Genomic DNA, 15,514 nt, shown 5'->3' with positions numbered 1-15,514 from the left:
TGGCATGTATTAGTAGATACATCCACCATGGGCAAGACAGCAATGACAGGTGCTGAGTCGTAGTGGCTCACATTTTTAAAGGGTTTTCATGTTTATAACCACCCTGTGAAATTAGTATCAGTACCCGTAGTATTGTTCCTGTTCATAAATGAGGTACAAAGAATTCCAGTGATTTGCCCTTAGTGTCAGAGGTAGGATTGGAATTTGGGTCTTCTGCCTTCAGGACTTCTTTTTGCTATTATCTACCACACTGGGCCCAGGACCATATACAGATAATAGCAACTCTGAAGGAATTTACAACATTGTAAGTGGGGAGGACAAAGAGAAGGACACGAGCAAATACAGGGAGAAACCTTTTGCTGCTAACAGAAAAGCATGATAAAGACAAGGGTGCAGGATAAAGAACAAGGACTTTGCTCCCTTAGGTTACGGGCTCTTCATTTTCTAAATTACATGGTCATCTATAATAGCAGGTTTTGATCTCTGTCAAGACTCTAAAGGTCCAAAAGTCTTCCATCTTAGCCTAGGGGCACAGTGCCTGGTTTTTGTTAGCTGGGTGTGGTGGCTATGACAAAAGATCTGTCTGCTGGTCCTAATCAGGAAGAGGTTCTAGTCACTAGAATAAAAATAACAATAATACTACTACTAATAAAAATAAATAATTAGTGGTGGTGGTGCTGGTAGTAGTAGTAGTAGTACTGGTAATTTGTTGTTGTTTTGTCATTTTTCAGTCATGACCCCTTTTGGGGTTATCTTGGCAAAGATACCGGAGTGGTTTGCCACTTCCTTCTCCATCTCATATTACAGATAAGGAAACTGAGACAAATAGAGTTAAATGACTTGCCCAGGGTCACACAGCTAGGGTCTGAGGTAGGATTTGCATTTAGGTCTTCCTGACTTCAAGTCTGGCATCCCCACCTAGCTGCCTCTAAATGATAACAAATAGATCTAAGTGGTTGTCCCTGAAGAGATAACTCCAGAAGCCAGTAACAGGGAACCACAGAGGGTGTGGAGCATCTCTCAGCCAAGAATAGGAACAAAAGAAGAAAATGAGACCAGTGAGATGAGTGACATCAGTGGGGCGCCTAAGAGCAGCCACATCCAACAGAAACTTCAAGTCCAGTGAGAGCAGAGGATGTCCTCAATGTAGGGAACTAAGTGTTTTATTTCAGTGTTTCTTATTTCACTCTTGTAAATGTGTCAGTGTAAACTGTGTAAATATATTGTAAACTATGGTTCAGAATGGGTGTGGACCCTCAGACACCTTGAACCCGGGTAGCTTTTCTGTCTAGGGGCTCCAGGAGTGACGTGGGGGGAGGGATCCTGGGTACTATAGAACAAAGTCTACTATGAAGTAACATGCAAAAGTGTTGGGAAGGTAAAAGTTTGAAAGGTTATTGAGGTAAGGGGGGGGGGGGAGGAAGCGAATTAGGAATGGGCTCCTGGCTAGAACTAAGCTTTTTATCCTCTGCTATCTCTAGATAACAAAGTATCTAGATAGTTGACTGCCTTTGTATCTGATAGGATGGTTCACAGTGGAGTGGGGGGTGGGGGTGGAGGAAAAAGTTTTCTCTTTTAGGATCTAGGTGGCAGATGAGCATGTGGGGCATGGAGTGGGGGAAGCCATGGGGGCCAGGGCTCTAGAAAGGTCCTACCTCATCTGCCTCAGTTGGACCTGGTCACACACATAAACACATGCAAAGAAAACAAGGCAAGTATAACAATGTGTCACCCCAGTGAGTGATATAGCCTAGAGGAGTGTGGTATAGTGGTTTGAATAATGGACTTGAAGTCCAGACCTCAGTTCAAATGTTGCCTGCACATACTAATTAACTCTGTGAATTTGGACCAGACACAACCTCTTTGAACAGTGTAAAAGTAAGGTGTTGGATACAATGACTCCTAAAATCTCTTTAAATCATGACCTTAAGCTAGGAGGAAATATTGTGGATAGGACACAGTCAGGAAAGACTTCCTGGGCAGAGTAGAAGGAACAGTGTAAACAGAACCAAAGGAGATGCCTTGGGCATCGTGAGTAGAGCTGGTCTAAGTGGAGAGCTGGTGTAATGAAGTGATCACACATACAGACATGCATCCATTTGTGCATGACACAGATAGAGCATTTATTAAATGTGGCAAGCACACTGGATAAACAAGCATGCCAGTCCCTTCCCTGGTGAAGCTTACATTCTAATGGGGGAAGATAACAAGGCAGGCCTGGAAAGTAGAGATGGAGAGAAAGGAGGTACCTCAAAAGAGAGATGGAGAGGAAGGAGGGTGGTAACCTCAAAGAGAGCATTTTTAGGAAACGCAAAACTGTGACCTGGGAGGCCTAGCCCCCAGCAAGATAAGGCAAACAACTCACCTATCAGACCCTGGGGAGCTGAGATGGATTCCAGGTTGCTGGTGTAATAGAGATGGTCTGAGAAGAGAACCATTTTGAGACTACAGAAAAGTAGGAGCTAAAGTTTTCTAACCTTACCCAGAAGTTTAGGGCCAGACTGTGAATGCCAGGTTAAGGAGTATGAATTTTAGGTTTCGGGAAACAGGGAAACACAGACATTTATTTGAGCAGAGGAGAGAAATGATGGAAGAAGTTTTTTAGGACAATTAATCTGACATTTGTATGCAGGTTGAATCAAAATATGGAGGCCACTTAGGAGGCTACTAGAACATAGGCAGAATAAAAAACAGTTCTCACTTGGTCCTTTAAGATTTTTGAAACACTTTCCCCACAACAGCTTTGTGAGAGTAGCATGCAGAGATTAAACTCCATTTTCCACATGAGTAAACTGAAATGCAGAACAGTGATGTGAGTGAATAGTACACCTGTTCCCATGCTAGTATGAGGGGGAAATTAGCATTTGAAACTACAGCTCCTGGCTCTAAGTTTTGGTGACTTTCCATTACAAAACACCTGAGCTGGTGAGAGAGAAAGAAGTCAAAGGGGATTCTGTGACATCAATCCTGAGCCACTGGCTATCACCAAGAGGGATGAGAGCCAGGAGAGGAGGCTGATTTTGGTGGAAAGATGGCAAATCAAGTTTTGACACATGTTGTTGAGTTTGAGGTGACACCAGTCCCCCAAAAGTCCAGCATTTGGAAATATAGGAAAGGAACAATAGAGAAAATACCAAGAAAAGAGGAACCTCTGATCTGGACAGATTCTCGACAGCAAAGAGGAACTGGTTGCAGTGGCACAAATGTTGGGAACCTTGGAGGGAAGTGGCCACAGGTGAGAGAGACAGTGCTTTAATGAAAGAGGCCTTGGGGGGGTCTCCCCATCCAAGGCTCTCATGTGCCTGGTGAAGATGGGCCATTGTTCTTTGCATCTTTTCCTTTGCTCTTTCTGGGAGAGGAGATGTGAGATGCCTGTGACCTTTTGAGTGTTGAAAGTACAGGAGAGCAAGCCACCAGTCTTGCTGAGGTGATTAATAACAACCCCTGGCAAAGAGAGGCTGACCACAAGAACCCCTAGGATTTGTAGTTCTTCCCAGTTTGTGAAGAGAGGAAACTAACACTGAGATCAGGCCTTGGCAACTGACTGTGGGAGTTTGGGGATTCTCAAGGAGAAGGAGGAAGGGAAAAACTGACGGTAGACAAAAAGTTCCATGGCAGCAACTCAACCGTGGCAGCAGCTGGTGTCTACCCCATCCACAATTCCCTTCTGTAGACCCTGAGAGATTATTTCTACATGGATAAGCTGGGTGTGTGACTGTGTGTTTATCATAAGCACTCATGCTGGTGGCAGGAGTTTGGAGGGAAACAAGTCAACCCAGAAGAACAAACAGGCAGGCCCTACCCCGCCCTGTTCTCACTTTTGCTTGATTGTGTCTTTAAAAGAGTACATTTGTCAGATTGAATGTTACTCATATAAAGGCCTGTGACTGAACCTCTCCTGTTGTGTGTCTGTTGCTTTGCGTGCAGCGTGAGGGCACAATGGAAGCCACACAGAAGGATCTTTCCTTGTGCGAGTCTGGGAGCTCAATCCCCTGCCGGTTGGAAAGAGTTTTTTCTCTCTAACTGGGGGCATAAGCACAAGTGATTTCATAAGTACCCTTGCGTCTCTAGCAGCTGCAGAGACGTGGACACCTACAGCCATCATACCACATTTGGAACGGAATTTATTGGATTCAACATGATGTAGAAATTGCACTTAGGTTTGAGCCTTCCAGGGACCGAGGTGGTGTTGGGGAGAGTGTGTCTTCTCACTTGTGGGGTGGGGTGGTGCTTATACCTCTGTTTTTGCTAGATCTCATTTCTCAGTTGGCCACTCTTTTTTTGAGAGTCTGCTGATTTTCCCACTGTGTCTCAGGAAGCTCAGTGTTGAATTATATGTCTCTCTGATTAGAGGATGGAGCTGTGGACTCCAAAATTGCTATGTAAAGAAGGATCCCATTTCAGAATATTTCATTTCTCACTTCGATGCAGAAATCTGGGACTTCTCTGACTTTTTCATCCTGCCCCTGTCTTGGGTACTTTCCCTGGTTCCCCTTCTGCCTTTGTATGTTGTCTTCAATGTAAGCTTCTTGAGGGTAAGGATGGTCTTTCTTTTTTTTTTTTTTAAATTTGTATCCCTAGTGCTTAGCAGAATGCCTGGCATTTAATGTTTATTGACTATTAGCTATCTTTGGAGTAAATATTCTTTCTTTTTTGCATTTGAAATAAACATTTTTATAGTTTTGGGTTTCCATTTTTATCCCTCTTTCCCTCCTTCCCCTCCCCCCCTCCCCAGACTGCAAACAATCAGATAATATTCCTTTTTAATAGCTAATTGGTGTTAATTAATTAAATGGAACTGGGGCACTAATAACTGGCAGTTAATAATTGACAGAATACACCATAATTGGGAGTTGGGAAGGTTCAGATAATAGGTTTAGAGGCAATAGTTCTTTTTTTTTTTTTTTTGGTGAGGCAATTGGGGTTAAGTGACTTGCCCAGGGTCACATAGCTAGTAAGTGCATAAAGTGTCTGAGGCGGCATTTGAACTCAAGTCCTCCTGAATCCAGGGCTGGTGCTCTATCCACTGTGCCACCTAGCTGCCCCAATAGTTCATTTTCAAAGAGTGATCTGGGGACCCCTAGGGGTTCCTGAGATCCTCTTCAGGGTGTCCATGAGGTCAAAACTATTTTCATAATAATACTAAGACCTTTTCATTTCTAATATGATAAATATTGCTAGATATAACCTACATTTAAAAACAATTCCTTGGCAGGGGGAGGGGGGGCTTGGTTTTCATTAATTAAATTTTTTTTTTCTTGTGGGGCAATGAGGGTTAACTAACTTGCCCAGGGTCACACAGCTAGTAAGTGTCAAGTGTCTGAGGCTGAATTTGAACTCAGGTCCTCCTGAATCCAGGGCTGGTACTTTATCCACTGTGCCAACTAGCTGCCTAGCTGCCCCCTATGATGGCATCTTTAAAATAAAGTTAAGGGGTAAGAAGAATGCACTGGAAGAAAGGGAAAAGGAGAGGTGGAAGGTAGTAAAGCAGCTCACAAAAAAGCTAGACAGGAAAAAGCTAGGGCAAGAGCAAGGCCTGGCTGCCTTTTAAATGATCCCCAGTTCTTGCTCCATGGCCAGTAGAAGGTGTTTGTTGTTTTGTTTTGTTTTTTTATCATGTGGTTAGTGGACTGGGGCCAATTATAGAATATATATTCATGCTTCATAGTCTGTGTGGGGATGGCATCTGCAAAGTACCTGGTGCATGCTCCCGATTAGGGAGCAGGGTGCTTCTGTTATGTCATCCAGCCTCTTTCACGAAAGGATTGTGGGCTATGACTGCCTCCCAACATAACCCGCACCCCCCACCTCTCTCTCTCTCTCTCTCTCTCTCTCTCACACACACACACACACACACACACACACACACATACAGAAACACAGAATAGAGTTGGTAAGCTATAGGCTAGTGAGGCTGACTTCAATTTTGGCAAAAATCTAAAATGTATTACATTATAATAGAAGTAATTATGGAATACCTAGAAAAGTAGATTGGCTCCCAAAGTTAGCATGGCTTCATCTAGAAAAAAGCTATGCCAGCATAACCTCATTTGCTTTTTTTGGACAGGATGAATAAATTGGTAGGTTGGAGAAAGGTCTAAATGTAGCTCACCTTTATTTTCTTTAAAATAAAACTCATTTAAGGTCAATTGGAAAAAGCCTCATTGGATAAGATCTTGTTAGCCTTGGGAATCCACCTCATCACTACCTTCTCTCCCTCTGATTGGAGTATGGAGCCATAAACTCCAAAACCTCTATTTAAGGAGGGACCCCCGGGACAGCTAGGTGGCGCAGTGGATAGAGCATCGGCCCTGGAGTCAGGAGGACCTGAGTTCAAATCCAGCCTCAGACACTTAACACTTACTGGCTGTGTTTACTGGCAAGTCACTTAATCCCAATTGCCTCACTAAAAAAATAAAAAATAAAAAAATAAAAAAAGAAAGAAGGAAGGATCCCCTCCCCCAGAACATCTCATTTCTCACCTGGCTGCATTGATCTGGGAGTTGTCTGATTCTTCCACTTTCCTCTGACTTTCAAAAATTATTGTAAAATGAATTAACTCCATGTGTTGTAACATAATAATAACCAACATTTCTATAGTTTTGTTTCTCAAGTTTACAAAGTGCCTTACATACATGACCTTAACTTGATCCCTTAGACAGACTGTGAGGTAGGCGTGATTGTTGTGTCCATTTTATGTTTGATGAAACTGAGACTTAAAGAGATTAAGTGAAAAATCTGCCCAGTATGAGATTTTGGCAAGCTTTTGCTAAGACTCTTTCCTGCTGTTCAATTCCTGGACAAGACGGGGAGATGTGGCGTGGACCCCAAAGAGTAGTCACTGATGTCAATTTGAAAAAATCCTCATTTCCAGTGGCCTGCCCCAGGATTCTCTGTTTGGCCCCATTTAACATTTTTCAATGATTTGGATTCTCAAATAGCATAAATTTGGGTGGGATATCTAACACACTGGATGACAAGAGATGGGATCCAAAAAGATCTAAAGATCAGCAAATTACAGCCTGCAGGCCAAATACAGTCCACTACCTGGTTTGGTGTTGCAGGTCTTCCAGCTAGGAATGGTTATTATATATAAGCAAGACCAGGGATCAGCAAATTACACAGGAGGCCAATGAGCTAAGGATGGGTTATTCATTTTTAAATATAATAAAATGATAATTTAAAAAGTAAAAGCCTTCTCAGTCCATTGACTTCAGGGTCATAAGCAAAACAAAAACAAAAACAAAAAAACTGGGTGTAGGGGCTCTTAGGCCACTGTTTGCTTGACCCTTGGTCTTGACTACTGAGCCAAATCTAATAAAATGAAATTGAACAGGTATAAATACAAAAATCAACTTGACAAGTTTTCTCATCTGTAGGGGTTGGATGAGTGAGCAATTCATCTGAAAAAGATCTGGAGGCTTTACTGGACTTGAAGCTTAATATGCATAACAATATGATTGAAAGCTATTAAATGACACAGGATTTCTATAGAATATCAGGAAACAATAATAGAAATGGAAATCACATTCCAAACAACTACAAAATGCATAAAGTATCTGGGGATTCACTTATCAAAACACAAGACTTGTAATGGATTCAATTACAAAGAGTTCCTTAATAAAATAAAGAACAACTTAATTAGCTGGAGGAATGTTCAGTACCCATAGATTGGCTGTACCAAGTTAATAAAAATGACAACACTACCAAAGGTAATTTGCATTTCTAATGCTATACCAGTCAAATTCCCAAGGGGATACTTGATAAAATAATAACAAAATTCATTTGGAAAGCTATTATAATCTTAGGCTTTGTGAGGAGAACAGAGTGTATACCTGCATTAGAGAGGTGATTGTCCCATTGTCTTCTGCTCTTGTCAGAATTTATCAGGAGTTTTGTGCTATTTTCTGATTACCATGAATAAAAGTGTCCAGAGAAGGACAACTGGTGAAGGATCTTGAGTCCATGCTACATGGGGGTTGGTTTACAGAATGGGAGTTGTTTTGCTTAGAGAACAGAAGATTTAAGGGCATTATATTCTAGTTTCTAGCTATGTTCTAGTATTTAAAGGGTTGTCCATTGGGAAAGGAATTAGATTTATTCTAGTGGGCCACAAAGGACAGAGCTAGGTGCTTTGGGTAGAAACTGCTGAGGTATGGGAAAACTTGTTAACAATGAGAGTTTTCCCAGATTGGGATGGACAGCCTTGAGGAAGAGAATGCATCCTAATTGGAGGCCTTGGAGGAAAGCCTAGGTGATCACTCATCAGGTATGATGTAGAATAGTGGTTCCCATTTGGTAGTTTTTGAAGATTCCATACTACCGTTCACAGGGTTCACACTAAAAATCCTTCAATGAAGCCTTAAGTAGTAAATAAGAACAAAATATGAATAATATATTAAATTACCCTGGAGGTTCACAAAACATTTTTGTTGCTGGTTTGAGGAACAAAAAAAATATGTTGGGAATTTCTATTGTAGATGATATTACTTTTTCAGTTATGGAAGAAAAATGGTACCTTACACTGGAGGCATATAGTTTTTTGCTTGTTCTCACTCCTATTAGACGATGAGAGCAGGGATGGTTTTTCTCTGAATTCCCATTGCATTTAGCACAGTCCCTGGCACATAGTAACTGCTTAATAGATGCTTAATAACTGATTTTTGAAAATCTAGCAGAATTTCAGAATGATAAAACCTAGTTACACAGCTGAAAGTAAACATTCTGCTTCATCAAATAGAACACAAATAGTCACTTAATCTTTCAGTCACATCCCTCTTAACCCCACCCTTCAAGGACTGAGGGTGGAGAGGGGAACCTTCCTACCTGTTGGTCACTGGTGATGAGAAGTAAATGGAGACCTACTCCCTTTGAGCTAGACCCTAATCCTTTTTGGAACTGGGGTTAGAGGGATCTGCTTTTAGATGTATCTTTAACCACTTCAGAGGGTGAGGAACAGCCAATGACCTTCACTAGTTTAGAGGTATTATTCCTTCTAGGTCTTTATCACAGCTAGGTGGCTCAGTGAATAAGAGTACTGGCCCTAAAGTTGAGAAGACCTGAGTAAAAATGTCGCTTACTAGTTGTGAGGCCTTGATCAAATCACTTAACCCCAAGTGCCTTAAACATCCAGGGCCATCTCCAGTCATCCTGATGTATATCTTGCCACTGGCCCCAGATGGCTCTGGAGGAGACAGTGAGGTTGGTGACCTTGCACAGCCCTCCCTCACTTAAATACCATTGAGTGCAAGTCATGACATCACCCTGATGTCATGGTCCTCTTCAAGAATGAGGGACAAACAATACCCATTTTCCTGAACCTAAACTTTCCTTCTTAACCTTTTATACTTTTTTCTCAAATAAAGGGTTTAGGCCTAAGAGAGAGGAGAAAGGGATTTAATAGAAGGTTTTGTTTCCTAAGAAGTTTGATTAAGTACTACCAAAATTTCCATCCTTAAAGTAGGTCTGAAAAGGTTTCAGACCTGAGAAATGTATTTCTTAATATTTTCATTTGAAATTTAAAAAAAAGTTTTAAATATAGTTCCACAAAGTACAGTTTGGATTATTACAAAGAGTAAGATTCTGTAATTTTATGACATAGGTTTGAAAGATATTTGGAACTCATCCACAAAGCAGTGATAGAAGATGAGGGGAGAGAGAGCGTTCCATGCATGGGGGACCGCCAATGGAAATGTCTGGAGTCTGGAGAGTTTCTTATGCAAAGAACAGCAGAGGCTGGTGTCACTGAATCAAAAAATAAATAAGGATGGTGAGAGGGTGTGAAGTGCAAGAAAACTGTAATTTTATGGGGAGGTGGTAGATGGGATTAGGTTATAAATAGCTTTGAACACCAAACAGGATTTTCTATTCGGAACTGGAGATGATAGGGAGCCACTGAGGCAGAGAGCAGGAACTGTCTTTTATCTTTCTCTGTACCCCATAGCTTAGCACAGTGCCTGGTACATAGTAGATACTAAATAAATGTTTATCGACTGACTTTGGTTGAGAATCAGTGGAGAAATTAGACATTTGAGAGTACTAATAATACCATATTGGTCTAAATAGAAGCTCTACTACATTGGCAGTGGGGGAAAATACCTATAACAAACAGGACCAATTAAATTAAATTCATCATGTGATGTGCCTATTATGATCTCTACCTACTAGGAAAAAAGATTTGTCAAACAAACTATTTTCTACATCAAAGACAATGACACATTTTGTCCCTGACAACAGTCCCTGGATTTGTAAGAAATGGCACAAAAGAACAGGGAGATAGAAGAGCACCAGAACTAGTCTTGGGACTTCCAGGGAGCCTACTTTACCCCGATCCAGCCTGGGTGTTCTTGTAACCTGATTTTTCCTCTGTGACTTACCAGGGGAGTCCTAGATTCAGCCAGCCTGCCTGCGCCCTGTGTCTTTGTCACAGCATCAGTCCTGATCCAGCCCAGTTGCTTGTGGCCATTTCACTTCTGAGTCCTCCTAGGTTACCCTGTGGTCAGACCTGGACCCAGGATTCAGGCTTCTGGTTGGTTCTTCAGAACATGTATCTTGGACAGATGATACGGATGGACAATGAACTAGGTTCAGTGTGGATCTTACCATGTCATCCAACCTCCTGTCCTCCTGCCGATATTCAAAAAATTCCTGTGGCTCCCTCACAACTTCAGCATCAAATATAAAATCCTTTGTCATTCAAAGATTTTCACAAGCTGGTCACTCCTACTTTTACTTACACCTTACTGTCTCTTGCTTGTCTCTCCCTCTACTCTCTAATTCAGTGGCACTGGCCTCTTAAAAAAAAAAATTAAATAGTATTTTTTTTCCAATTACATGTAAAGACAATTTTTAACATTCATTTAAAAACATTTTTGAGTTCTAAATTTTTTCCCTCCCTCCTTTCCCCCTCCCTAAGATGGATGATAAGCAATTTGATATAGGTTATATAAGTACAATTATGTAAACCATATTTCCATATTAGTCATGTTGTAAAAGAAGAAGCAGGAAAAAAACTCAGAAAAAATAAAGTGAAAATAGTATGCTTTGATCTGCATTCAGACTCCATCACTTCTTTGTCGGGATGTGTATAGCATTTTCCATCATGAGTCCTTTGGAATTATCTTAGTCACTGTATTGCTGAGAATAGCAGTCATTCATAGTTGATGATAACACAATGTTGCTGTTACTGTGTATGATGTTCTCCTGGCTCTGCTCATTTAATTTTGTATCAGTTTATGTAAGTCTTTCCAGGTTTTAAAAAAACCTGCTTGTGTATCGTTTCTTACAGCACAATAGTATTCCATTACATTCATATACCACAACTTGTTCAGCCATTCCCCAATTGAGGGGAAGCCAATCAATTTCCAATTTTTTGCCACCACAAAAAGAGCTGCTATAAATATTTTCTTACATGTAGGTCTTTTGTCCTTTTTTGTGATCTCTTTGGGCTACAGGCCTGGTAGTGGTATTGCTGGATCAAAAGATATGCACAGTTTGACTACCCTTTGGGCATAGTTCCAACTTGCTCTCCAGAATGGTCGGATCATTTCACAACTCCATCAACAATGCATTGATTGACATTGGCCTCTTTGATGTTCCTTGCATAAGACACTCCATCTCTTGACTCTGGACATTTTCACTAGCAGTTTCCTGTGACTGGAATAACCTCCTCTCTCATCTTACATTTCCTTTGCCTTTTGTCACACCCCAGCTAAAATCCCATCTTCTAAGAGAACCCTTTCCTGATTCCTGCTTAATGCCTTTCCTTTGTTGATTAGTGACTGACTTCCAATCCATTCAATTAACAAACATTTATTAAGTAGCTCTTAAGGTTCTGAGTATTTGGTCAGCACACCTTAATACTTCAATAGATTGACATTCTCAACAATATGGCCACTCCCTCCATTGATGCAAATTGTAATCCACCCATGACTTCTCAAACAAACAATTTAATTTTTGTCTACAGAATTATAGGATCATATATTTGGAACTGGAAGTTCCATGTTCTTTGATAACTCCTCCACAGAGGAGACACCCAATGTACTACAGAGAACTTTTTCTTCCTCCTATTATATTTCATGAGTACCAATGGAGTGCTTTTCACTCACTCATACCACCTGATCAATCCACTTCCTTTTCTAAATATACATTTCCTCACTGACATCATTTATGCAACATCTTGAGCAAAGATCACTATTGAAAATAGGTCTCAACCTGCTTGCTCTCACCTGTGTCCATTGCCTCCTGAGTTAACCATAACTTGTATTCCCTAAAAATTATGATGTTCTAAGATTGTCAGATCTACAGCATCATTGGGAGAAAATTTGTGTTCAAAATATGCCCTGGAGAACAACTTGACATTTTTTAAAGCACTGCATGACTTCCTAATTGAGATTCAGTCCATTCATTTTCTGGCTTCAATTCTGTGATAAACACATTGTCCATTTGCAATGACTGTCCCAGGGTGACAAAGGTAATTCAAATATTATTTTCTTCCCATTTTACAGATGAAGAACTTGGAGTTTCTCATGGTGAATTGACATGTCTTAAGATCACAATGCTAGTGGGTAGAAGAGCCAGGATTTTAAACCCAGAATTTCTGACTCCTATAAAGTATTATAAAGTAAGTATTATGTATATGTGTATTCCTGTATGCTGGTATGTATGTATATTGTATGTATGTATATACATGTATATGTATATACTGACTTCTAAGCAGTCATATCACCATGGCGCCTCTTCCTTGCAGTATTTAAACCTAGGTCTTCTGTTATTGTTGTTGAGTCATTTCAGTTGTGTCCCCATTTGAAGTTTTCTTAGCAAAGATGCTAGAGTAGTTTGCTGTTTACTTTTCTAGCTCATTTTACAGATGAGGAAACTGGAACAAACAGAGTTAGGTAACTTGACCAGAGTCACACAGCTAAGAAATGTCTGAGGCTGGATTTGAACTTGGGTTTTCCTGACTCCAGGCCCAGCACTCTATTTACTGTGTCACCTAACTGCCACCAGGTCTTCTGACTCTAAGTCAAATACTCCTTTCACTACAGTGAAGTGACTCCAAAAGGTCATGGGAGGAATAATTTGCACAGTCTGTGTGTAAGATGGAAAAGGAATCTACAAGAGGTGAACACCAGCATGAATGAACATGCAAACAGTGTATGAGGTTGGTGAGGTTGAAAGATTTTCTCCATCGGTACCTGGCAGCATAGATAAAGATAATGTAGAAATGAAGCAAAAATGTGGAAAAGCTCAAATACAGTCAAAGGACAGATGAGAAGACAAGCGGATCCAAAATATTGATGAAAGTGGAGTTGAATGTGTTAAGTGGAGAGTCAGGGGGGCAGAGAGCATGGGCAGGAGGTTTTCCCAGGGCCAGTATGCTATTGTTGATTGAGCACTGATCTTGGGATTAGAAGACCTGGGTTAACTTCCATTAATTAGGTTTGTGGGTTTGGACAAGCCAGTGTCTGAGCCTTAGGTTACTAATCTAAAAAATGGGGATAATTTTATATTATCTACCTCACACAGTGAGGAAGAGCAAATGAAGTGAGGTATATTACACGTTTTATAATTATAAGGGATTACATGAATATATCTATTATTATTATTATCACAAAATATTATTATGCCCTAAAGTATAATAATGGGAAGAGGGTTTGGTTGTGTGACAAGAGCAAGACTATATGATGAGATATTGGAAGAGAAGTCTTTGACATAAGTTTTGAATATTCTTAGGATTCATAGGGCAGAAACTTTGGAAATAAAGTAAAAATTAATGGAAGAGGGGGCAGCTAGGTGGCGCAGTGGATAAAGCACCAGCCCTGGATTCACCAGTACCTGAGTTCAAACCCAACCTCAGACACTTGACACTTACTAGCTGTGTGACCCTGAGCAAGTCACTTAACCCCCATTGCCTGCAAAAAAAAAAAATTAATGGAAGAGGAACAGAGATATTTAGACCTCTAGGATCCATCCTAATCCAGGGCTATCTTCAATAGAAAAGACTCTCTTTGTTGAAAGTCAGTGGGAGAGGCAGCTAGGTGGTGCTGTGGATAAAGCACTGGCCCTAGATTCAGGAGTACCTGAGTTCAAATCTGGCCTCAGACACTTGACACTTACTAGCTGTGTGACCCTGAGCAAGTCACTTAACCCCCATTGCCCTGCAAAAAAAAAAAAAAAAAAAAGAAAGAAAGAAAGTCAATGGGAGGTGGGCAGCTAGGTGGCACAGTAGATAAAGCACCAGCCCTGGATTCAGGAGAACCTGAGTTCAAATCCGGCCTCAGACACTTGACACTTACTAGCTGTGTGACCCTGGGCAAGTCACTTGACCCCAATATCCTAAAAAAAAAAAGAAAGAAAGAAAGAAAAAAGAAAAGAAAGTCAATGGGAGGGACAACTAGGTGGTACAGTGGATAGAGCACCGGCCCTGGATTCAGGAAGACCTGAGTTCAAATCTGGCCTCAGACACTTGACACTTAATAGCTGTGTGACCCTAGGCAAGTCACTTAACCCCAATTGCCTCACAAAAAAAAAAGTCAATGGGACACAATATATATCAGCATATTTTTTATGATAGCAAAGAATTGGAAATAAAGTATATCCCCATTGATTGGAGAATGGCTAAACAAAATTATAGTGTGTGAATGTGATGGAATATGACTGTACTATAAGAAATGATGAATATGATGAATCCAGAGAAATATGGGATGATTTACATATATTGACGCAGAGTGAAATAGGGAGAAACAAAAACACAATATACACAGGGGCTACAACAATGAAAATAGAAAAAATGACTATGCATAAAAAATCAAAAGGGAATATTGCAAAATTATAAAGATCAAGCAAAATGTGGCAATTAAAAATTTATGGTTGCCCTATAATTTTCCCAAGCTTTAGGGAACGTAGCTGGGGTTTACCATATATTTGTTACTTAGAAATTAGAGGCTACTGCACCAGTTTGGGCCACTGGGCATTAAGCATTTATTAGAGCATTTTAAATATTAGTAAAGAGATAGAGAGCACATGGCTCAGAAAGGAGAAATAGTGAGGAACCATAGTGGCCTGCAACTGCTCCCTCTAAGTTCCCCAGGCCAAGAGAGAGCAACTCTGTAAGCTTCCTGCGGCTGGATGAGAGCCAGCCCTTAACACACTGCTTAAAGCTAATTGGCTAGCATCATTCAAACCTATTGGTTCATTGGACTTGAGAGTGGTCCATGAGCAGTACATGCTGAGGTCAGAGTACAGAGGGCAGACCCTCTGAGGGGAAAAGCTTTCAGGTAGGTGTGGTTTTTAGTGAGGTAACTTCCTATAGGTAGTCAGCAAGATTATTCTACATTTCCTTTGAAATTCTCCTGACTCTGGAGTGGCCCTGCAAAACCAGCCAGAGTTCCTGTGTGTGTGTGTTGGGGGGGGGGGAGGTCTCTGAGTCCCCAAAACACCCTATTATTAATAGTTTTCTTACAATAATCTAAAGGAAGATATATGAGAGGGTACTCCCAACCCATCCTTATGC

At 40.8% G+C, this 15,514-nt stretch overlaps 1 long non-coding RNA gene across 1 annotated transcript in view; it reads left to right on the top strand.

Annotated features, from left to right (window-relative positions):
- LOC122735495 overlaps positions 1-15,514 on the top strand; it is a 111,380-nt gene that overhangs the window by 74,519 nt on the left and 21,347 nt on the right. The window contains exon 2 of the long non-coding RNA XR_006354134.1: positions 12,507-12,622. This is a non-coding gene — a long non-coding RNA (uncharacterized LOC122735495). The remainder of the gene's footprint in view (positions 1-12,506; positions 12,623-15,514) is intronic.

This window comes from Dromiciops gliroides, chromosome 1, assembly GCF_019393635.1.
Source record: "Dromiciops gliroides isolate mDroGli1 chromosome 1, mDroGli1.pri, whole genome shotgun sequence".
Lineage (NCBI taxonomy): Eukaryota > Metazoa > Chordata > Mammalia > Microbiotheria > Microbiotheriidae > Dromiciops > Dromiciops gliroides.
Note: the sequence above shows the minus strand (reverse complement) of the source record. Positions and strands in the feature narration are given on the sequence as shown.